Raw genomic sequence first — 23,900 nt, forward strand, 5'->3', positions numbered from 1 at the left:
TTATTATATTTTTATACCGCCCTTCTCCCGAAGGACTCAGGGCGGTGTACAGGGCAATAAATATAAAAACGAAATACAAAAGTTAAAAAACAATTAAATATTATGCCCAGATTTAAAACAGTAATTAAAAGACATATTAAAACCCCAACCCTAACCCATCAAACCAGGTCAGATTGCTCGAATAGATAAGTTTTTAGATCGCGCCGGAAGGAGCGGAGGTCGGGGGCCATCCGGAGCTCAACCGGCAAGCGGTTCCACAGGTCTGGCGCGCCCACAGAGAACGCCCTCCCCTGGGGGCCACCAATCGGCATTCTTTGATCGGAGGCACCCTGAGGAGGCCCTCTCTGTGGGAGCGCACTGGATGGAGGGAAGTTGACGCCGGCCGCAGGTGTTGCCGTAGGTAATCCGGACCCATGCCATGTAGGGCTTTGTAAGTCATTACCAACACCTTGAATCTCACCCGGAGGACAACCGGCAGCCAATGCAGCTCGCGGAGCAAAGGTGTAACATGGGAGTATCGGGAGACTCCTAGCACAACTCGCGCGGCTGCATTCTGCACCAGTTGGAGCCTCCGAGTGGTCTTCAAGGGCAGCCCCATGTAGAGAGCATTACAGTAGTAGAGACGAGAGGTCATGAGCGCATGAGTGACTGTACGCAAGGCATCCCGGTCCAGATAGGGTCGCAACTGGCGCACCAGGCGAACCTGGGCATAGGCCCCCCTAGTCACAGCTCCAATATGCTCTTCTAAAGAGAGCTGTGAGTCTAGAAGGACCCCCAAGTTGCGCGCCCTATCTACGGGGGGTAATAGCTCACCCCCCATAGAAAGAGATGGAATAATCGGAATTTCCCGGGATGCCGGCACGAACAGCCACTCAGTCTTGTCAGGGTTGAGCCGAAGCCTGTTCCTCCCCATCCAGACCCGGACCGCCTCCAGACAACGGGACATCACGTCGAGGGCATCACTGGGGTGGTTTGGGGTCGAAATAAAAAGCTGGGTATCATCAGCATACTGATGATGTTGTTGTTGTTGTTGTTAGTTGCGAAGTCGTGTCCGACCCATCGTGATCCTATGGACAACGTTCCTCCAGGCCATCCTGTCCTCTACCAACTTGTGGAGTCCATTTAAGCTCACGCCTACTGCTTCAGTGACTCCATCCAGCCACCTCATTCTCTGTCGTCCCCTTCTTCTATTGCCCTCAATCTTTCCCAGCATTAGGCTCTTCTCCAGTGAGTCCTTCCTTCTCATTAGGTGGCCAAAGTATTTGAGTTTTAGCTTCAGGATCTGGCCTTCTAAAGAGCAGTCAGGATTGATCTCCTCTAGGATTGACCGGTTTGATCGCCTTGCAGTCCAAGGGACTCGCAGGAGTCTTCTCCAGCACCATAGTTCAAAGGCCTCAATTCTTTGGCGCTCAGCCTTTCTTATGGTCTAACTTTCATTGCCATACATTGCAACTGGGAAAACCATAGCCTTGACTATACGCACTTTTGTTGACAGGGTGATGTCTCTGCTTTTTAGTGTGCTGTCTAGATTTGCCATGGCTTTCCTCCCCAGGAGCAAGCGTCTTTTAATTTCTTGGCTACAGTCCCCATCTGCAGTGATCTTGGAGCCCAGGAAAATAAAATCTGGCACTACCTCCATTTCTTCCCCATCTATTTGCCAGGAATTGAGAGGGCCAGATGTCATGATCTTGGTTTTCTTAATGTTAAGTTTCAACCCAACTTTTGCACTCTCCTTCTTCACCCGCAACAAGAGGCTCTTTAGTTCTTCTTCACTTTCTGCCATTAGAGTGGTATCATCTGCGTATCTTAGATTGTTGATATTTCTTCCGGCAATCTTAATTCCAACTTTTGATTCATCTAGCCCTGCCTTTCTCATGATGTGCTCTGCATATAAGTAAAATAGGCAGGGCGACAGTATACAGTCTTGCCGGACTCCTTTCCCAATTTTGAACCCATCAGTGGTTCCGTGTCCAGTTCTCACTGTTGCTTCTTGACCCGCATATAGGTTTCTCAAGAGACAAATAAGATGGTCTGGTACTCCCATCTCTTTAAGAACTTGCCACACTTTGTTATGATCCACACAATCAAAGGCTTTAGCATAGTCAATGAAGCAGAAGTAGATGTTTTTCTGGAACTCCCTAGCTTTCTCCATGATCCAGCGTATGTTGGCAATTTGATCTCTAGTTCCTCTGCCTCTTTGAAATCCTGCCTGTACTTCTGGTAGTTCTCGATCCACATACTGCTGAAGTCTAGCTTGTAGGATTTTAAGCATGACTTTACTAGCATGAGAAATGAGTGCAATGGTGCGATAGTTTGAACATTCTTTGGCACTGCCTTTCTTTGGAATTGGAATGTAAACTGATCTTTTCCAATCCTGTGGCCACTGTTGAGTTTTCCAAATTTGCTGACAAATTGAGTGTAGCACTTTTACTGCACTGTCTTTTAAGATTTTGAATAGCTCAGCTGGAATACTGTCACCTCCACTAGCTTTGTTGTTGCTCAGCTTTTCTAAGGCCCACTTCACTTCACATTCTAGGATGTCTGGCTCGAGGTCAGTGACCACCTCATTGTGATTATCTGGGACGTTAAGCTCATTCTTGTATAGTTCTTCTGTGTAATTTTGCCACCTCTTCTTAATCTCTTCTGCCTCTGTTAGGTCCCTGCCATTTTGGTCCTTTATCATGCCCATTTTTGCATGAAACGTTCCCTTCATCTCTCCAATTTTCTTGAAAAGATCTCTGGTCCTCCCTATTCTATTGTTTTCTTCTATTTCTTTGCACTGTTCATTTAAGAAGGCATTCTTATCTCTTCTAGCTATTCTCTGGAATTCTGCATTCAATTGGGCATATCTATGTTTTTCTCCCTTGCCTTTCGCTTCCCTCCTTTCCTCAGCTATTTGCAAAGCTTCCTCAGACAGCCATTTTGCTTTCTTGCATTTCTTTTTCTTTGGGATGGTTTTGGTTGCTACCTGTTGTACAATGTCGCGAACCTCTGTCCATAGTTCTTCAGGCACTCTGTCTATCAGATCTAATTCTTTAAATCTATTTCTCACCTCTACTGTATATTCAACAGGGATATGATTTAATTCATACCTGAGTGGCCTAGTGCTTTTCCCTACTTTCTTCAGTTTAAGCCTAAACTTTGCAAGGAGAAGCTCATGGTCTGAGCCACAGTCAGCTCCTGGTCTTGTTTTTACTGACTGTATAGAGCTTCTCCATCTTTGGCTGCAGAGCATATAGTCAATCTGATTTCTGTGTTGACCGTCTGGTGATGTCCATGTGTAGAGCCGTCTCTTGGGTTGTTGGAAAAGAGTGTTTGCTATGACCATCGTATTCTCTTGACAAAATTCTATCAGCCTGTGCCCTGCTTCATTTTGTACTCCAAGGCCAAACTTGTCTGTTATTCCAGTTATCTTTTGGCTTCCTACTTTAGCATTCCAATCCCCCATGACATCATTTTTTTGGTGTTAGTTCTATAAGGTGCTGTAGGGCTTCATAGAACTGGTCAATTTCATCCTCTTCAGCACTGGTGGTTGGGGCATAGACTTGCACTACTGTGATATTGAATGGTTTGCCTTGGATTCGAACTGAGATCATTCTGTCATTTTGAGGATTGTATCCCAGTATTGCTTTTCCTACTCTTTTATTGACTATGAAGGCTACTCCATTTCTTCTGAGGGATTCTTGCCCGCAGTAGTATACCTGATGGTCATCTGAATTAAATTCACCCATTCCTGTCCATTTTAGTTCGCTGATACCTAAGATGTCGATGTTCAGTCTTGTCATCTCTTGTTTGACCACGTCCAGCTTTCCTTGATTCATGGATCTTACATTCCAGGTTCCTATGGAGAAAAAATCTTTACAGCATCGGACTTTCCTTTCACCACCAGACACATCCACAGCTGAGCGTCCTTTCGGCTTTGGCCCAGTCGCTTCATTCTTTCTGGCGCTACTAGTACTAGCCCTCTGCTCTTCTTCAGTAGCATATTGGACGCCTTCCGACCTGAGGGGCTCATCTTCCAGCGTCATATCATTTTGCCTTTTGGTATTGTCCATAGGGTTTTCATGGCAAAGATACTGGAGTGGGTTGCCATTTCCTTCTCCAGTGGATCACATTTTGTCAGAACTCTCAGCTATGAGCTGTCCGTCTTGGGTGGCCCTGCACGGCATAGCTCATAGCTTCATTGAATTACGCAAGCCCCTTCGCCACGACAAGGCAGTAATCCATGAAGGGGATACTGATGATACCCAACTCCAAAACCACGAATGATCTCACCCAGCGGCTTCATATAGATGTTGAACAGGAGATGCGAGAGGACCGATCCCTGAGGGACTCCACAAATGAGAGGCTTGTGCAATGGGGAGAAGGTAGTTTCTCTGTCGAAGGCGAATAGGCACTGCTAGAGGATTCACTTGGATGACCAGTGGTACAAGGTGGGCTGCATATCCTGGTGGATTATCTTCTGCCCATAATTGAGGCACTCCAAATTCCTGCCAATTATCAAGGACTGGAGCCTCTTGGGCCACCATTATTCGCCACATCTCATCGGGAGGGTACTTCATTATTAGTGACATTCTATTTTCTTCAAATGACAAAGTTGCCCCCATTTTACATAACATGTCTTGACCCAATAAGGGAATGGGGCATTCAGGCATGTATAGGAATTGATGTTCCATGTGTCTGCCATCTCAGGGGCTTCAAAAAGGGTGGCAATTAACAGAACCATCAACTCCTTGCACATTTATAGTAGTAGTAGAAAAGGGAGCCAATAACTTAGTAACTACAGATCTAGACGCCCCTGTATCGACTAAAAAGGTCACATCATTGCCCCCTATCTTCATTCGGACCAAGGGTTCAGGGGGGGCTTGACTTAACCCTGGTCCCCTTCAGTTTTCAGGCCATTGTTCAACTGCTGCAAAGCCTAGGGCCTCCACTTGTTCTTGAGATTGCCCTCTGCCTCTTCCTCGGAGTCCATATGACTGTGACACTCTGCCTCTTCCTTCTCCCTGGAAATCATATATCTTGACTTCTCGAGTCAAATGCCCACGGCCTCGGCCTCTTCCTCTTCCTCGTCCCTGTCCTCTTCTTAAATCCTCAAACTTTTTAGGACGGTCTCTTCTCCAATGTCCTTCCTCCATGCACAAACCACACTGATTTTGCCCCAGATCTCTAGAGTTGTTTGACAGTGCTATTGCCAACAATTCAGCCTTATGTTGCATCCTCCCATCCCTCTTTTTCTCTTCAACTCTTTCTCTATTTACATAGACTCTTCGTGCAATTTCCATCATATGACTCATAGTCATGCCCAATGCCCCTTCTTGTCTCTGCAACTTCTTTTTAATATCTGGGGCACTTTGTGATATGAAAGACATGGCTAACATACGGGCCTTTTCAGGGCTCAAGGGGTCAATAGGTGTATAGGTCTTATAGGCTTCAAGCAATCGTTGGAGAAAGGCTTCAGGGCTCTCATCGTCATCTTGTATTATTAAAGAGGGCTTAGACGTGTTTACTGGGGGTTTTGCAGCCTGTTCTAAGCCCTGAAGAATCAGTCCCTGATAATTTTGGAGGGTGGTCATGTCGCGATAAGGATCCCAATGCGGATCCTGTCTGGGGAATTGCTGATTTAGTACCGTTTGAAGGTCTCCTCCAACCACTAGGGGTTTTAGAATTTTAGTAATAGCATTATTCAACCTCTCCCTTTCTTCCCCATTCATCAGTTGTTCTAGATCCTGCCACGTAGGATTGCGTGTCTTGATTATGGTTCCAAACAGATCAACAACTTTTCGGGGTTTGACTGACAGGGGTCCATAATGTTGTTTCCAGTTTAAGAGGTCAGTCGTAGTAAACAGGACATATTGAAACAGAGGCTGAATGTCTGCCTGGCCCTGATCATTTATGACCCTCTGGTCCATTTGGCGAAGTGGGGCCAAGAGTTGGGCTCTAGTGCTGCCAGCAATAGAAGGAAAACGGGGTGCAAGAGGAGAGTGGGATTTGTCGGGCCGAAGTTCCCGATCTCATTTTAGGGTTTCTTGGTGAGTTCCTTGGGCTCCTAGCCCTTGAACTTGATTATTGTCATTATCAACGGCTACAGGTTGAGTTGGACCCACCACTGGCTGTTGGACTGGAACCACTTCTGGTGCGACTGGGGGCTCAGGGTGATACACAGGGACATAGGGGGGAGGATTATCTTCTTCATAGGAATCAGTTTTTAAAACTGGCTTGGTTTCAATTTGACCCTTTTTAACTTGACATCTAGGATTTCTATTCATTCGTGCCACACAGACCCGCATGAATTCGACTTGGCATTTGTGGAGCCATTCGGGATTCTCCTTTACTACTGTTTGCCACTGGTCAATATATTGATATTGATCTGGGTGACCACAATCTGGGTCAGTAACAATTTGGTATACGTTTGAGATGATGTCTGGATTTAAACTACCTTCAGGCTTCCATCCTACATTAAAGGTTGGCCACTCATTTTCACAGAATTTTTTCAAGTCACCTGGATTAGCCCTAGGGTCACCATAATCTCCACTAAAACCTTTCTTGAAATTCTTCAACATACATTGAAGAGGTGTCCGAGGGACACTTCCTCCACCACCCATTTTCTAAGACACTGCCACTGACATGTGGTGCCGGATGTTCCAATGGTCACCAACAGGAACTGCAATGACTTAACCACCCACACAAACACAATTCTTGGACCTCGTTAGGATGCGCCGATCCCGGGCCCAGGGGGGTGATCAGGCCCCCTCTTCCACTCTTAGTGGGTCTATAGCCTTTACTTTCCACAACGAGTGGGGCTATTACTTCCACTTTTTAAAACGAGTGGGTTACCATTTCTCAATACTCAATACTTGCCTGCAGGCGTCTTCTCTTTTTCTTCAGTCTCTGTTCGTGAGTAACTTATTTTGATTCCGTCCAGGTTCTTGGATCGGTCAGGTGTCCACCAAGTGCCCCCACGGTGCCCTCTGTCTCCTCTCAGAAGAAATCGTCCGTGACGGCTAAAGGATAGCGTGACGGCCCCGGCTGGGCACTGGGTGGTCCATGCCGTCCTCAGCGAAATATCGCTCCAAGTCCCATTTAGGTCACCAGAAAATGTTGCAGAATCAAGAGACTCAGACCTCAGAATCAAAAGAAGTTTGTTTTATTTTGCGCGCAAAAGGTTCAGAACAAAAAGCAATGTCAATGTCTGAACAACTTGTCATGGAAAAGCAAGTACATATATAGTCTCCAAAAGTAGCAAAACAAGGAAATGTAACTTGCAACCTTGTCTTTAGCAAAGGTCACAGGTGTCTTGCTAGCGTCTAAGTTTCCTGTACCATGTTTGTGGTTAGCTACAAGCGAGACATATGTGGTTAGCTGTAACTGAACTTTGAGCTGGCCTACGAGATGTGACCCACAGCTGAACTTGTGGTTTGACATTTTCCATTTCCTTGTTCTTCTAACTAATATACGTATCTTCTCACTTTTATGTCCTACCTCACATTTATGACATGCAGTATTCTTATGCATTCTTTGTATCTTTCTTTATGGCCTGCCTCATTCCCCTCTTTGAGACTCTATTTCATTTGACAATCGAGTCTCACCTTCAGAGTTACTCCTTCATTTCATCAGGTAGTTACATTTCTTCCAGCGAGCGAAGATAGAATATCAAAAACATTGTATATAGCGGAGCCTCACAGGAATGAAGAAGTGAAGCTGAGTACAGGATAACTCATTGTTTATTTTATGCTGGAACTGTACTGAGGCAAATGGCTGCAACCAGCCGCAATATATAGTCTAGCTCCTAGGCGGCAGCCAATAGGTTTGAATAAACCATTGCCGCCTGGGGATAGCCAATTGCAGCACAGGAGACTGGTAGTCTGGGTTGCTGGAGAGCCATTAGCTGCTCCAGCAACCCATGTGGTGTTTCACAAGAGCCCAGTACATAACACAGGCCTTGAGCCTTTTAGAGTTTTTTAAAAGGCTTCAAAAACGGTTACTTCAGTAAAAGCCAGTGAACAGCTGGCAACCACTGCAGGTCATGTGATTCCTTCACTTTGCCCTGGTTAGCAGGTTAGCTGATGCAAAAGCTTTTTAGATACTTGATTTTAGATACTTTTTATGAATGTATCATTTACTTTAGGAACCTTTATGGCTAGTTGGGAGAGGTAGTTTGGGGTAGTGGTTAAGGTATCAGTCTACGTATCCTAATGTACAGAATGTGTCTGAGAACCTCATCAACCTCATGAATGATTTCCAGAGCTTGGGGCAGGAACTTAGCAGAATAGGCTGTAGGCTTACTTTTTCAGAGGTTTTACCAGTGTATAAGGAGCAAAATGGAAAAGGCCAGCGTATAGCAGAATTTAATATATGGCTAAAGGAGTGGTGTAAAGGAGAAGGCTTTGGTTATAATAGTCACGATGTCTGCAGCTGGTCCAATGAAAAAATGTATAAAAGAGATGGTCTGCATCCATCCAAGAAAGGGACTGAGTTACTTGGTAATAAAATCACAGCTTTTTTGGAGGAACATTTAAACTAAATAATGGGGATAGTGAGTTAATTGATACAGAACATCACTGTCCCCGGCAATCTAAGAAAATAGGGGAAGCCAGGCACCACACAAGTTATGCAGCAAGTAAACACAGGGTCAGTCATAAAGGACTCAAATGTCTATACACTAATGCACAGAGTATGAACAGTAAGCAGGGTGATTGAACGTCTGGATGAGAGAGTGGAAGAAATTAGTCAAAATAATATGAAATTAGATGCCAAATTGACAGATGCTGAAATGGTGATGGAAAAGATGGACGACGATTTATTATTGGTCCAGCATAGAGAGATGGAGTTTGCTGTGAGAATTAGAGGGTTGAAGGAAGATTCTAAGGAAAATTTGAAAAAAGTAGTTTCAGAAGCCCTTGAACAGGTTTTGGGGCACTCAGCAGAAGATATTATGGTGGATATAGATAAAATATTTCGTGTTAATTCCTGGATTGCAAGACAAAGGAAGTTACCTAGAGATGTGGTGGTGTATTTTACAAAGAGAGCAATCAGAAATGAGGTTATTCAAGCCTTTTATAATAAATTTACAGTTGCAGAGCAAGAAGTTTTAATTTTAAAAGAGATCCCTCCAAGAATTTTAAGGAGAAGGAAAGAATTTGCTTTCTTGGCAGAAGAAGACGGGACATCCAGTTCAGATGGGAGATCCCAGTAGGTATGGTGGTGATGTATGCAGGCACGAGATATCGTCTTCTCACAGTTTTACAGGCACGTGATTTCTATGCCAATATCTTAAAAGCAGGCCCCATACCACTTCTGGAATCCAAAAGAAAGAATGGTGGAGAACAGCGTCAATCACAAAGTGAGAGCCTACAAGGTGCTGAAGGAGCTACGCAGTTAAAAGATGGAGAATTCCAGAAAGTTACAGGAGTGGATCAGATTTCAGTACTAACGGAGGAGGTCAGAGACCAAAGAATGACACGCGCTGCAGCTAGGCGAATGAGACAAGAGCAAGATCAGCAGAGAGCTACGATTGAATCGCAAAAACTTACTTATAGTGAAGCAGTGGGAGGAGCGAGGCCAAAGAGAGTGCAGGTGATTTTGGAAGAGGCGCTCCAAAAGCTTCAGGTCACAAAAGATGGCGACAAAGCTTCTAACCTGGAGTGTTAATGGTTTGAAATCACCACATAAGAGAAAGAAAATATTTCATTATCTAAAGCAATTTAAAAACGATGTTATTTGTTTGCAGGAAACACATATTCGAGCGGCTGATCAAAAGTACTTGGTAAACTCTAGGTTGGGCACACAGTTTATTGCTTCTGCGCCTGACAAGAAAAATGGAGTGGTTATTTATGTTAAGCATACTCTTACAGCGAGCCTAATTGAAGCAGATAAACAAGGAAGATATGTTATAATTGAATTATTAATAGAAGGCAAGAAAACGCTTTTGGTTGGATTATATGCTCCAAATCAACAGCAAGGAGATTTTTACAATTTATTACACAGCAAGATTACTCAGTGGGATTATAAATCCTGTATTTTTATGGGAGATTGGAATGGCGTCTTGGATGTACAAAAGGACAAGAGAGGTCTTTTTAGAAGTACGCCAAGTCATGCTAAACTGCCTAAATCTTTTTTTGAGATGAAGGATGACTTGGAATTGAGAGATGTATGGAGAGAAAGGAACTTACAAGAAAAAGACTTTACTTTTTTCTCCGACAGGCATCAATCTTTTTCCAGGATTGACTTTATATTAATAACTAATGATTTTTTCTCTAGGGTTAAGAAGATCAAGATTTGTCCAAGAACTATATCTGATCATAGTCCAGTATGGTTGGAGATAGAAAAAGATAATGGAGGTAGACGGTCTTGGTGTTTAAATGAAAATTTGTTTAGATACCAGGAAAATGTGGAAGAGTGTAAAAAACAGATGAAGGAATTTTTTAAAATTAATATTTATTTATTTATTTATTTATTTATTTATTTATTTATTTATTTATTTATTTATTTATTTATTTATTTATTTAATTTGTATACCGCCCTTCTCCCGAAGGACTCAGGGCAGTGAACAGGGCAATACATAATAAAAACAAGATACAAAAATTAAAAATTATTAAAAAGTAATTAAACAGTGATGCCCGTAATAAATTAGTACAGATTAAAAGTTAAGGCCAATTTATAAAACCCAACCCCATCCCATCAGGTCAGGCCGGCTTGTTCAAAAAGGTGGGTTTTAAGATCACGCCGGAAGGAGCGGAGATCAGGCGCCGTCCGGAGCTCGACCGGAAGATGGTTCCATAAATCCGGTGCGCCCACAGAGAACGCCCTCCCCCTGGGGGCCACCAGTCGGCATTCTTTGACCGGTGGCACCCTGAGGAGGCCCTCTCTGTGGGAGCGTACTGGGCGGAGGGAAGTTGACGCCGGCCGCAGGTGCTCCCCAAGGTATTCCGGACCCATGCCATGTAGGGCTTTGTAGGTCATTACTAACACCTTGAACCTCACCCGGAAGACAACTGGAAGCCAATGCAGCTCGCGGAGCAAAGGTGTGACATGGGAGTGTCGGGAAACTCCCAACACAGGCATATACATAGAATGAAGGCTATTGCTAAGCACATTGATTTGTGCTTAGAGTGTAAGCCGCCCTGAGTCTTCGGAGAAGGGCGGGATATAAATGGGATTAAAATAAAAAATAAAAATAAACACAACTCTCGCGGCTGCATTCTGTACCAGTTGGAGCCTCCGCATGGTCTTCAAGGGTAGCCCCATGTAGAGAGCGTTGCAGTAGTCCAAACGAGAGGTCACGAGCGCATGAGTGACCGTACGTAAGGCATCGCGGTCTAGATAGGGCCGCAACTGGCGCACCAGGCGGACCTGGGCGAAGGCCCCCCTAGTCACAGCTACTATATGGTCTTCTAGGGAAAGCTGTGAGTCTAGGAGGACTCCCAAGTTGTGAGCCCTATCTACAGGAGGTAATAACTCACCCCCCATAGAGAGGGGTGGGATATCCTGAATGTCCCGAGATGCCGGTACGCACAGCCACTCAGTCTTGTCAGGGTTGAGTCGAAGCCTGTTCCTCCCCATCCAGACCCGGACCACCTCCAGGCAACGGGACATCACGTCGAGGGCATCACTGGGGTGGTTTGGGGTCGAAATGAAAAGCTGGGTATCATCAGCATACTGATGATACCTAACTCCAAAGCCACCCCAGTGGATCTCACCCAGCGGTTTCATGTAGATGTTGAACAGGAGAGGCGAGAGGACCGACCCCTGAGGAACTCCACAAACGAGAGGCCTCGCAGTCGACCTCTGCCCCCCTGCCAACACCGACTGCGAGCGTCCCAGGAGATAGGAGGAGAACCACTGAAGGACCGTGCCTCCCACTCCCAATCCCCTGAGGCGCCGCAGCAGGATACCATGGTCGATGGTATCGAACGCCGCTGAGAGGTCTAATAGGACTAGGACAGAGGAATATCCCCTGTCCCGAGCCCTCCAGACATCATTCACCAGCACGACCAATGCCGTCTCCGTGCTGTACCCGGGCCTGAAGCCCGATTGGTACGGGTCTAGATAATCCGCTTCATCCAGGACCAGAGGGAGCTGATGCGCCACCACACTCTCAACAACCTTCGCAAGAAAGCGAAGGTTGGAGACCGGACGAAAGTTATTTAACACAGCCGGGTCCAAGGCAGGCTTCTTGAGGAGAGGTCTCACCACCGCCTCTTTCAAGGCGGCGGGGAAACTACCCTCACTCAAGGAGGCAGATATAACCGCCTGGAACCAGCCTCGTGTCCCCTCCCAGGCTGCATAAACCAGCCAAGAAGGGCACGGGTCCAATAAACATGTGGTGGAGCTCAGCCTCCCCATAATCCTGTCCACTTCCTCCGGAGTTACAGGATCGAACTCCTCCCAGGTAACATTGACAAGACCACCCATGTCCTGATCGTCCGACTCTGCCCAGTCGGAGTACAGACCGGTCCGAATCCAAGCGATTTTGTCCGACAGATGTTGACTAAACTCCTCGGCACGCCCCTGCAAGGGTTCCTCACTCACCTCCTGATTAAGGAGGGAGCGGGTCACCCTAAACAGGGCGGCCGGGCGATTATCTGCAGACGCGATGAGGGCAGCGAAGTAGTTAGACCTCGCCACCCTCATCGCTGCGAGATAAGACCTAATATGGGTTCTTAGTCGCAATCGGTTGGATTCAGATCGGCTGGACCTCCAACCGCTCTCTAGGACCCGTCTCTGACGCTTCATCTCCCAGAGCTCCGCGGAAAACCATGGAGCCCACTGGGATCTGCGCCGGGTCAGGGGCCGCAAGGGTACAACTCGGTCAAGTGCCTCCGTGGCCGTCCTTTCCCAGGCTTCCACTAAGGCATCTGCCGAGCTGTGAGCAGAGGAGGCAGGTGGGGACCCCAGTGCTGCCTGGAACCTCTCAGGGTCCATTAAGCGTCTGGGGCGGAACCATCTAGTTGGCTCAGCACCCCCACAGTGGGGAGTGGCAAAACGGAAAAGCAGCCGCAGGAGATGATGATCGGTCCATGACAGGGGCATAACAATTGGAGAGCCCCCACCAAGATCATCTAACCACCATCTAGATAGGAAAACCAAATCCAGGGTGTGACCTCCCACATGAGTCGGTCCCTGAATTACTTGCGTCAGGTCCATGGCCATCATGGAAGCCATGAACTCCCGAGCTAACTCAGTTACTCCTCCCAGGGATGGTAGATTGAAGTCACCCAAAACCATGAGTTTGGGGAACTCAATCACCAGCCCCGAGAGGATATCGAGAAGCTCAGGCAGGGCTGCTGCTGCGCGACTAGGCGAAAGGTACACCAGCAGCAGACCCAACTGCGTCCTAGGACCACACCTCAGTAAGAGAGATTCACACCCGGCTATCTGAAGAACGGTGGCCTCCTGCGGACATAAGGTCTCCCTCATAACCACAGCCACTCCCCCACCCCTACCCTGAGTCCGAGGCCGGTGTAGCACCCAGAAGTCTGGTGGGCAAAGATCAACCAGGGGGATACCACCCTCTGGGCCCAACCAGGTCTCCGTGATGCAGGCCAGGTCCGCATGCTCACCCTCGACCAGATCCCGGACGAGAGGAGCCTTATTAACGACGGACCTGGCGTTCAGGTACACTAGCCGGAGCTCAGGTGGCTGCACATCCTCGCTCCCGGAGCCTTGGGGTGAAGACAGAGGGTCGGAGTGCCTCACCGCTTGTAAATAGCAGAGATGCCCTCCCGGACATCGATACGGCCCTCTGTTTCTACACCTGCTGCCATTCCCTAACGTCGTGAGAATAGGAAGTCCCACGACCCGCTCCCGAGCTCCGGAGGCAGCAGACTCCAGCTCCTCCCCTCCGCGATCTGTCCCAGGCCTGGCCTGACCAGCGATTGGTGGATTACCCCCCATTTCCAACCAACCACAACCCTCCCCCCTCCTTAACCCTACAAAAAATTTAGGTAAAAAGGTAATCAGGGGCCTCTTATTAAATTTATACTGGAGGCCCCTGCCCCTGCCCAACCATGTCTCAGGGTCCCGGCAATCGGGCCCTTCATCAAGAGGAGGTGTAAAGAGTAAGGCGGGTCGCTCCCAGGATGGGGGGGCCCCCCTGAGGGCGAACAAAACCGTGCTCGGATAAATCAGATGCATGGTGGTTGTTAAACAAGTCCGGCAAAAAGACAACAAGGCGAACCCAGATTGAAACGGGAGGATCTCAAAATAAATAAAAAGGGAGAATGTCCAGAGTGCCAGCCCAGCTCCACTGCCACTAGAGCTGGGAAACCCCGGGACAGATCGAATCCCACCCTCTCACGACGGTCAGAACCGGGAAGCAGCCTGGTACATACAACCGGGAAAAGCAATACCGCCTAGAGCTCTCACCTCTAGGAGGTAGCAGATGTATAGTCTCAACCACTCTTCCCACAGTGGTTGTAACCCGGGCCTCCCAAAATCATAGGGAAGGGGAGGAGAGAGGAGGGAATTAGAGCAAAAAAGTCAGCGAAATACATCAGGGCTGATAAGCCTGTAGAGTCACAGAGTGGTAGGAGAGCTCCGGTTACACAGTTCAATTTCATGTTGTAAAAGGACCAGATGATAGTCAGCCAGGAAGGCAAACCAAGACCATGGTAGTTCAACAGAACCACAAAACATGGTCTAGTCAGTTTCTGGCGGCGCAGAGGTTAAATTGTGCCTCATTAACGTCCGAGGCATTAGTGTCCGCGTTCCCCCACCAGGCCAGGTCACCATACCAGAGAGGCCGCGGTACGCCAACTCCCTTCGCCGCCAGCCATCTCAGACACCAACCAGGCGGCATCTCCACCACTCCAACACTTCCACGCCAACGCTGCTCCAAGCCGCGATTCATGGTTAATAGTCAACACGTGGCTGCCCCAAGCAGCTGAAAGGCGCTCCGGAACGCCGCCAAGCTCTTGAAAGTTGTCCCGGGCGACGCGGCGCCGAAGACAGCCGCCTCCGGGCTGTCCGCTCCGCAGCTGTGTTTTTCCATCGTAAACAGCGCCGATCAGCTGTTTAGATGGATTTGAAGCCCCCTCCTCGGGAGAAGAGGAGGGGGTGAGTCCCCAGGTAGGGGTTGAGCTCTCCGGGGCCGCCTGAACTGAGAGTTTGGGCGGCTGAAGGATTGAGCCCCCCCGAAGCCTGGGTTGCTCCGAGCTGCGCAGTGTCTCTGCTCCGTGATTTTTGGAGCAGAGCCAGGCGTTAGCAACCACCCCTGCCAGAAGGAATACTTTTGAGTATAAAGATGCAGGCAGAGCGGTACAGGAGGTCAAGGTGATGTGGACTTTTATTTTTACTCTCTAGCTCAACGGATTTTATAGCTTTAAAGTGAAAGTGCGCAATAAGTGAAAGTGACGAAAGATGGCGGCCAAAACTTCTAAAGCTCTTCGGAATGCGGGGTTTTCCCCGGTGCAACAGACCTCGTTGCAAGCTTTGCTTCCTCCTGTACCTCCTCCGGCGTTGACGCCTAAGGATTTACAAGATGCCCTTGAAAAGCATTCACAATTAATATCTGATATGATGGATGAAAAGTTGAAAAAGCTGGAGGAGAAGTTGGAGAAGAAGATGGAAGAGAAGTTTAGAGCAATGAGGGTAGACATGTTGTCTATGATTGAAAGTGTAGCTGAATGTGTGCAACAGCTGGATGCAAAAGTGGAGGATCTCAGTCAAAAGAACTCTATATTAGAAGCAAAGGTATTAGAGAATGAAAATATAAGGGATAAAGTGGACGGAGAATTGAGCCTCGCTCAGTATCATCAGATGCAGTATGCTATTAGAATTAGGGGCTTAAAGGAGAATTCTAAAGAAGATTTAAAGCAGCTGATCTCTGAAGCTTTGGAAGCGGTATTGGGCCAGCCAGCATCTGAAATTGAGGGAAGTATGGATAAAATTTTTCGTGTTAATTCATGGATTGCAAGACAGAGGAAGTTACCCAGAGATGTGGTGGTCTATTTTACAAAGAGAGTAATTAGAGATGAAGTCATTCAAGCTGCTTATGATACTAAATTGGTAGTTGCTGAGCAAGAAGTCTTGGTTTTAAAAGAGATTCCTCCAAAGATTATAAAGAGAAGGAAAGATTTTGCATTTCTTGTACAGGAACTTAAGAAATGTGATATTAAGTTCAGATGGGAGATTCCAGTTGGACTGGTGGTGATGCATGAAGGTAAAAGACATCGTTTGGTTACTGTGGATCAGGCACGTGATTTTTATAGCAATGTGTTAAAAGCAATCCCCCTACCACTTCTGGAAGCTGCAAAGGGATATGGTGAGGGAAAGCTTCATGAAGTTGCAGATAGACAGACAGAGGAGAATGGTGCTGGAGGGGATCAAGTTACAGTCTCATCGGTTGCTGCAGGAGAGCAGAGGATGATGCGTGCCGCCCTAAGACGAGCGAGACGAGAGCAAGAGCAAGACCAGCAGAAAGTTATGGAACCTCCAAAGCGTACTTACAGTGAAGCTGTGGGAGGGGCGCGGTCTAAAGAAGTTGAAGGGGTCATTTCAGATATGCTCCAAAAGCTTTGGAGTGTCAAGATTGGTGACTAAATTTCTAATTAGAATGTCAATGGATTGAATTCATCATAGAGGAGAAAGAAAGCTTTTTAATATTTAAAACAATTTAAGACTGATGTTATCTGTTTGCAAGAAACGTATATTAGGGTTGTGGACTAAAAGTATTTGTACGCAAGCTTCTAATCAACAACAAGTTGATTTTTCTTAACTTACTATAAACAAAGGTTACCTAATTGGATTATAATTTTTTTAAATTTTTTATTTTATTCTTATTGGAGATTGGAATGGTGTCCTAGACGTATAGATGGATGATCTGGAACTGCGAGATATTTGGCGTGATATATGCAAGAACTATTTTTGATTATAGTTCAGTTTGGTTGGAGATTAATAAGGTTAATAGAGATAGGCGCTTTTGGTGCGTAATTGAGAATTTGTCTAGAGATTAGAGAAATGTGGGAGAATGTAAATAGTAGATGAAAGTTTTTTCTTTGAAATTAATATGAATAAGGATTGGGATTAAGAAATTTTATTTAGCATTTGAGTAAAATTCCTTTTCTGTTTTCTTCCTTTTTTTTCTTATCTGTAATATTATTACTGTTTGTAATCATTTTACATGAGCCAGAGGGTGATAGAATTAATAGTTTATTGTTGATAGCATATGGATGCTTATGTTTGTTTTTCGTTTTTATACCCTGTATTTAGCTCTGGGAAGTCGGGGGGGAGGTGGGAATGGGGGAGAGGGATAGGGAGGGTTAGATGGGGGTGGGGGAGGGGGGGATTAAAGTTAAAATGTATTGTAAAACTTTTTAAATTTAAAAAAAAAGAAAGTTGTCCCGGGCTCCACAGGCTCCGCAGGCTCCGCAGGCTCCGGGAACGCCACCAGGCTCCGCAGACTCCATCAGGCCCCCGCAGCCCCTTAACGGGGCCAACAGTCAGCTGGTCGGAGGAACGCAGGCCTCCGAGATCCTCTGCCCGGCTCCAACAAGTTGTTAATCAGGCTCTCAAAACTCCCCCGGCACCAACGGTCAGCTGGTCGGCGCCGCGTAGAGCAGCTGGTCGGCGCCGTGTAGAGCAGAGCTCCGCAGAATGTATTTAGGTCTTCCAGGCACTCCAGCAGCCTCCGTTAGAGTTCGCCGAGTCCACCGAGCCCCTGCGGTCCGACAAACAGCTGGTCGTGCAGCACGGGGCACTGCTCAGCTCCTCCGCATCCTCTAGGGCCTCCAAAAACTCTTCCGGGCTCAGTTGGAAAACCTTGGAGACCTCGGAGAGTCCAGGGCTCGCGGGGCCAAAAGATAGCAATACGGGTGTTGCCCACAGCCACAGAAGCTCACCTCGTCCTCGTCCCCCATCCCAAGTCCTTCACAGAGAAAATATTCCTGTGAGGCTCCCCAGGGTCGCCACATTGCCGGAGCTCCGCACGGAGCTTAGCCGAGCACGTCCGCCATAAAGGTACTTCCATTGAGATGGTTTGGGATGCAAGTAAAGCTTATATGAGAGGTGTACTAATATATTTGAATAATAAATATAGACGTAAATTGGAATTTAAGAAGAAAGAATTAGAGGATGAAATTAAGGAAAAAGAAAAGGCTTTAATTTTGAATCCATCTGATGGGAAGATTAAAGAGGTAATTACTTTATTAAGGGGTCAGTTTGATATGTTAATGGCAGATCAAGTGGCAACTAACTTACGGTATGCTAGACATAATACTTTTTGTAATGCTAACAAACCGGGTAGGTGGTTAGCTTATTTGTTAAGGAAGAAGCAGAGAGCTTGTAATATAAATAGAATAGAACATAAGGGTAAAGTAGTGTATCAGCAGGATCTTATTAAAAAGACTTTTGTTGATTTTTATTCTAAGTTGTACGCTAGAGATAAGATTAGAGGTGTAGATATAGATGCATATTTGATGAATGCTAATATTCCTGTTCTTACACAAGAACAAAAGGAGGGGATGAATCAATTGATAACGGATGAAGAAATTTTTCTAGCAATTAAACAATTAAAAGTGGGTAAAGCACCGGGAACAGACGGTCTGACTGCCGTTTATTATAAAAATTTACGGTTAGAAATGGTGGAACCTCTAAGAGAATTGTTTAAGACAATTCAATTGGGAGGAGGTGTGCCCCCATCGTGGAAAACGGCCTTTATTTCGCTGATCCCGAAGGAAGATCAGGATGCTACCCAAGCCAAAAATTATAGGCCAATATCGCTTTTAAATACTGATTACAAGATATTTGCAAAAATTTTAGCTAATAGATTAATGAAGGTAATGCAACAAGTGATTCATAGTGATCAAACTGGATTTATAAGTGGTAGACAAATGAAGAATAATGTGAGGCATATTGTAGACCTATTGGAATTTTTGGAAAGAAATAATCAGAACCCCACAGCGCTGATCTTTTTGGATGCTGAAAAAGCTTTTGATCAATTGGACTGGCAATTTTTAATGAAAGTATTAGAGAAAATGGAATTTGGGGAAAATTTTTACAACCTATTAGGGCAATATATCAGAAACAAACAGCTCGTATAATAGTAAATAACAGTTTGACAGAATCTTGCAATATTGAAAAGGGTACAAGACAGGGGTGTCCGATGTCACCTTTGCTGTTTGTTTTAACACTGGAAATATTAATTATTAAAATACGAGATTCAAATAAAATTAAGGGAATTCAAATAAGAGATCAGGATTATAGATTGAGGGCGTTTGTGGACGATCTGGTTATTACAGTAACTCAGCCGGATTACTCAGTTGTAGAATTAATGGAGATAATAATGTCATATGGGAAACTTTCCGGATTTAAGATAAACATACAAAAAACTAAAATATTGTCTAAGAATATGATTGTATCACAAAAGGTCGCCTTAGAAGAGCTAACGGGATTTGAAATAGTTAAGAAGATCAAATATTTGGGGATATATTTGTCAGCCTCAAATGTAAAGTTATATAAAAATAATTATGAACTCTTATGGGGGAAAATACAAAAAGAATTAGACAGTTGGAAAAAATTACAATTGTCTTTATTGGGAAGAATTGCAGCAGTGAAGATGAATGTTTTGCCAAAATTTTTGTTTTTGTTTCAAATGATACCTATACTTAAAAAGGACTTAAATTTGGAGGAATGGCAAAAAGGGATCAACAAATTTGTTTGGGCAGGGAAAAAGCCACGAGTTAAATTCAAGATAATGCAAGATACGCGTGAAAGAGGCGGTCTTAAAATGCCTAATTTTAAATTATATTATGAGGCTGCTGCTTTGTCATCGATAAGTGACTGGTTTAATTTAACACAAGGAAGATTATTAAATCTTGAGGGTCATGATTTGTTATTTGGTTGGCATGCATATTTATTGTATGATAAGAAGGTGGATAATGTGTTTAAGATACATATTTTAAGGTATGCTCTGTTGCGACTTTGGTAAAAGCATAGATATAAGTTAAATTATAAGATACGAATCTGGGCAATACCTAAACATGCAATAGAAAATATAAATGTGGGATTTAAACATGATGAGACTACATATAAGGAAATCTTAAGTTTAGAGAGGAATGTATGGCAATTAAAGCCATATAATATCTTAAAAGAAGAAAAGATTGTACAAACTTGGTTCCAGTATGGGCAATTACAGGCTAGATGGAAAGAGGACCAGAAAGTTGGCTTTTCGATGACTGATGAAAATTTGGTAAAACAAATTAGAGATCAAGGTCAAGCACATATAAAAAGGATATATAATGCATTGATAGAAATTGATTCAGAAACGGAACTTGTTAAAGATTGCATGATAAAGTGGGCCCAGAATTTTCAAGAAGTTATAACAATGGACACTTGGGAAAAGATCTGGGTTAGAAATGTAAAATTTACACAGGCCCAAAATTTAAGAGATAATTTTTATAAAATGCTTTATAGGTGGCACTTAGACCCTAAAAAATTAGCAAGTATGTATCCGAACTGCCAGCCCAAATGTTGGAGGTGTGGCTGTGAGGATGCAATGTATTTTCATATATGGTGGACTTGTAAAAAGGTTAAAGCTTTTTGGATTAAAATTTGGTGGAATATGCAAAAGATATTTAAGAAAAGGATAAAGTTTTCTCCGTAATTGTTTTTATTGGGTATTATTACAGATACTACAGTTATAGATTTAAATTTGATGTTGAATTTAATCACGGCAGCGAGACTTTTAGTTGTGCAATATTGGAAGAAGGAAGAACTGCCAACTATAGAAGAGTGGACTTTAAAAGTTTCTAACTTGGCGGAAATGGCAAAGATTTCAGCATATTTGAAAGATCAATCGCAACAGAGATACATTGTGGAATGGAGAAGATGGATTGAATATATTCAGAATAAATATGGGACTAAAAAGTTTCATTTAGCATTTGAATAAGTAGTGGATTTTTATGACGTATAACTAGTTAGTAGTTATTTTATTAATATTTTGACTATGGAGAGTTAAAGTGCGATAGAATTTAATGTTTTATTTTTGTTAGCATATTTTAGATTATGTTTGTATTATTATACCCTGTATTCAGCTCTGGGAAGTCAGGGAGGGGGGAGTGGAGGGGGGGGTTGGGGAGAGGGGAGGGGGAGGAGGGGGGGTTGTATTCAAAATGTATTGTAAAACTTTTCAATAAATAAAAAAGAACAGTAAGCAGGGTGAACTAGAAATTCAGGTACATGAGGGCAGATATGATATTGTTGCCATTACAGAAACATGGTGGGACAGAACCTACAAATGGAACACACAGCTAGAGGGATTTAAACTATTTAAAAGAAACAGACTAAACAAAAGAGGAGGTGGAGTTGCTCTCTATATAAGAAATACCTTTATCTCTACAGAAATAGAGCACAACAATGATGAAAACTGTAAACGTGAATGCATTTGGGTCATGCATTTGGTGAAGGTTGTTGAGAGTGTGGTGGCGCATCAGCTTCCTCTGTTCCTGGAGGAAACTGATTATCTGGACTCATACCAATCGGGTTTCAGGCCCGGACACAGCACGGAGACGGCATTGGTCGCGCAATGGTGAATGATCTCTGGCGGGCTCGGGACAGGGGTTGTTCCTCTGTCCTAGTCCTATTAGATCTCTCAGCGGCTTTTGATACCATAGACCATGGTATCCTACTGCGGCGTCTCAGGGGGTTGGGAGTGGGAGGCACCGTTTTACGGTGGTTCTCCTCCTATCTCCTGGGCCGCTCGCAGTCGGTGTTGACGGGAGGGCAGAGATCCACCCCGAGGCCTCTTGTTTGTGGAGTTCCTCAGGGGTCGGTTCTCTCGCCCCTCCTGTTCAACATCTATATGAAGCCGCTGGGTGAGATCATTCGTGGTTTCGGGGTGGGGTATCATCAGTACGCTGATGATACCCAACTTTTTCTTTCCACCCCGAACCAACCCAGCGATGCCCTCGCCGTGATGTTCTGTTGCCTGGAGGCAGTCCAGGTCTGGATGGGGAGAAACAGGCTTCGTCTCAATCCTGCCAAGACTGAGTGGCTGTGCATATCGGCATCTCGGGTTAACCAGACCATTCCACCTGTAATGATGGGGGGTGAGGTGTTACCCCCCGTTGATAGGGCTCGCACCTTGGGCATCCTCCTTGACTCCTGGCTCAATTTTGAAGACCACATAGGAGCCGTGACCAGGGGGGCTTTTGCTCAGGTTCGCCTGGTGCGCCATTGCGACCCTACCTGGACCGAGATGCCCTACGCACAGTCACTCATGCGCTCGTGACCTCCCGTTTAGACTACCGCAACGCTCTCTACATGGGGCTGCCCTTGAGGACCACTCGGAGGCTTCAGCTGGTGCAGAATGCGGCCGCGTGAGTTGTGATGGGGGTTTCCCGATACTCCCATGTAACACCTCTACTCTGTGAGCTGCATTGGCTTCCGGTTGCCCTACGGGTGAGATTCAAGGTGCTGGTAATGACCTATAAAGCCCTAAATGCCTTGGGTCCGGGATATCTGAGGGAACACCTGCTGCCGGCATCAAGCTCCCTTCGTCCAGTGCGCTCCCACAGGGAGGGACTTCTCAGGGTGCCGCCGGTAAAAGATTGCCGGCGGGTAACACCCAAGGGGAGGGCCTTCTCAGTGGGTGCGCCTGCCCTCTGGAACCAGCTGCCCGTGGAGCTTAGGACTGCCCCTGACCTCCGTTCATTCCGCCAGGACCTGAAGACCTGGCTCTTCGAGCTCTCTGGCCCAGGCTGAGAATTTTAATTTTAATTTTAATTGGGGTTTTTTACTTTTTCAGGGACTGTTGTAATTATTTTTAATTGTTTTTAACTTTTGTATTTCTTGTTTTAAATACCCTGTAAACCGCCCTGAGTCCTGCGGGAAAGGGTGGTATATAAATCCAATTAAATAAATAAATCCAATTTGAATAAATATAAAAGGGGAAAAAATGACATTGCCATAGGTGTATACTATAGGCCGCCCAACCAAGCAGAGGAAATAGATGAACTTTTTGCTAGTCAGCCAACTAAGGTATGTAAGAAGCACATCACAATAGTAATGGGGGACTTTAATTACCCTGATATCAACTGGGAGACAAACTCTGCACCAAGTGGAAGATCAAACAGATTCCTGTCAAACCTAGCAGACAACTTTCTCTCCCAAAAAGTAGAGAAGGGAACTAGGGGATTAGCCATTTTGGATTTAATTCTCACAAACAGAGATGAAATGATAGAAGGTGTCGAAGCCACAGGAACCTTGGGGGGAAGAGATCATGCAATATTGGAATTCAACATTCTGGAGGCACAAGCAATAGAACACAGCCAAACTAGAATCTTGGACTTTAAAAGAGCTAATTTCAATAAACTTAGAGAGACCATAGGAAGAATTCCATGGATGAGAATCCTAAAGGGGAAAACAACTCAAGAAGCTTGGGAAATTTTGAAAAGTGAGATAATAAAGGCCCAGTCTAGTACAATACCAACAAAGAAGAAAAATAACAGCTCTCAAAAGAAACCAGCATGGCTGCATAAAGAACTCTCTGATAAATTGAAAGATAAAAAGGACAAATATAAGAATTGGAAAGAGGGGCACATAACTAAGTCAGAATATCAGCAAATAGCCCGTGCCTGCAAAGATGAAGTGAGGAAAGCTAAGGCTCAAAATGAACTAACGCTTGCAACCAATTCAAAAATAACAAAAAATGCTTCTTTCAACATATAAAAAACAAGAAAAAAGTTAAGGAAATGATTGGTCCATTAGTGGGGAAAAGTGGCAAGAAGGTGACAAGCAATAGGGAGAAAGCAGAACTATTTAACTCGTTTTTTGCATCTGTCTTTACACAAAGGGAAAAAACAGTCCAACCTACCAAAACCAGTGCCATAAACAACAGAATAGAAACGCAAGTTAAGATAGGCAAAAAAATGGTAAGTGAACACCTGTCCAGCCTAGATGAG

This window comes from Vipera berus (assembly GCF_964194415.1).
Source record: "Vipera berus genome assembly, chromosome: W".
Taxonomy (NCBI): Eukaryota; Metazoa; Chordata; class Lepidosauria; order Squamata; family Viperidae; genus Vipera; species Vipera berus.